This window comes from Otolemur garnettii, unplaced genomic scaffold, assembly GCF_000181295.1.
Source record: "Otolemur garnettii isolate 467f Iridium unplaced genomic scaffold, OtoGar3 scaffold00066, whole genome shotgun sequence".
In the NCBI taxonomy this organism is placed as follows: domain Eukaryota; kingdom Metazoa; phylum Chordata; class Mammalia; order Primates; family Galagidae; genus Otolemur; species Otolemur garnettii.
In genome coordinates this window covers 8949129-8951151 of record NW_003852461.1, presented here as the reverse complement: position 1 = coordinate 8951151, position 2023 = coordinate 8949129, and positions in this window count along the sequence as shown.

Genomic DNA, 2023 nt, shown 5'->3' with positions numbered 1-2023 from the left:
TTTTTTTTTTGAGATAGTCTTATTCCGTTGCCCAGGATAGAGTGCATGGTGTCAGCCTAGCTCACAGCAACCTTAAATTCCCAGGCTGAACCAATCCTCCTGCCTCAGCCTCCTGACTAGCTGGGACTACAGGTGCCTGCCACACTGCCCAGTAAATTTCTTCTTTTTCTTAGTAAAGACTGAGGTCTTGCTTGCTCTTGCTCAGGAGGGCTTTGAACTCCTGAGTTCAAGCAAGCAACCCACCTAAGCCTCTCAGGGTGCTAAGATTACAGACTTGAGGCACCACACTTGGCCAAAAATAATTGGTCATTATATATATATATATATATATATATATATATATACATACATACATATTTGAGACAGAGTCTCACTATGTTGCCCTGGGTAGAGTACTGTGCCATCACAGCTCACAGCAACCTCAAACTCAAACTCTTGGGCTTAAGCAATTCCTTTGCCTCAGCCTCCCAAGTAGCTGAGACTACAGGCACCTGCCACAGCACCTAGCTATTTTTTGGTTGTAGTTGTCATTGCTTGGTAGGGCCGGGCTGGGTTCAAACCTAACATATATGGCTGGTGCACTGAGCCACTGAACTACGGGCACCGAGCCTGGTCATTAAAATATTTTAAGAATACATGCCTAAAAAGCAAGAAAGGGGCCTTGGGAGGCTTTTAGCACTTTGGGAGGCCAGGGGGTATTCTTGAGGCCAGGAGTTTAAGACCAGCCTGAAGGCTCGGTGCCTGTGGCTCAAGTGGTTAAGGCGCCAGCCACATACACCTAAGGTAGTGGGTTCTAATCCAGCCCGGGCCCCCAAACAACAATGGCTGCAACCAAAAAATTGCCAGGCATTGTGGCAGGTGCCTGTGGTCCCAGCTACTTGGGAGGCAGAGGCAGGAGACTCGCTTGAGCCCAGGAGCTGGCGGTTGCTGTGAGCTGTAATGCCATAGCACTCTACCCAGGGGGACAGCTTGAGGGTCCGTCTCAAAAAAAAAAAAAAAAAAAAAGACCAGCCTGAACAAGACCAAGACCAGTCTCTACATCATGATCTCTTGAGCCAAAGAGTTTGAGTTTGCTATGAGCTATGATGACACCACAGCACTTTACCTAGGGTGACAGAGACTCTTGTCTCAGGAAAAAAAAGTAAAAAAAACCTCATGCATTTAGAATTTGTTTTATGTGAAATTTGGAGAAACCAAATTGAAAGTTCAGGTGAGAGTTTGGGTTTTCCATTTTAGGAAATACATTAAGAGCCGCCTGGGAACCTGAGCTCATCGTCAGACACCTCTGGCTCAGTGCCTTTTCCTGGAGCCACCTGACCTCATATCCCATCTGAGCAGCTGGCCAGGTTGGGGCCAGCAACATGCTGACCTCAGACAGCATTTCAGATGGTCCAGCCAGTGTTCTGTCTGCAAAGGACCACCAGTATCCCAGGTCTCCCCAGTGTGGCCCTCCAGCAGCCTGCCTACCGCCCGGCCTGTAGGAAGTGGTCAAGTTCTTTAAAATGTTGCCTGGAGGCTCAGCACCTGTAGCTCAAGAGGTTCACACACCTGAGCTGGTGGCTTCAAATCCAGCCCAGGCCTGCCAAACAACTACAACCAAAAAATGGCTGGGCGTTGTGGTGGCTGCTTTAGTCCCAGCTGCTTGGGAGGCTGAGGCAAGAGAATCCCTTAAGCCCGGGAGTTTGAGGTTGCTGTGAGCTATGATGCCAAGGTACTCTACACAGGGCGACAGCTTGAGACTGTGTCAAAAAAAAGTTGCCTCAACATTCTTTATGTGTATATAATTTTTTCTTTTTGAGAGTCTTACTATATCACCCTCAGTACAGTGACTGGCGTTACAGCTCACAGCAACCTCAAACTCGAGTTTGAGATTGCTGGGAGGTATGATGCCGTGGACTCTCTAGCCTGGAACAACATGGTAATATTGTCTCCATAAAAAAACCCCAAAAGACTTAACCAGCAACATTACCCTTCTTCCCCAAAGTTCTGTACCAAGACCTCCTTTTTTTTTTTTTTTTTTTTT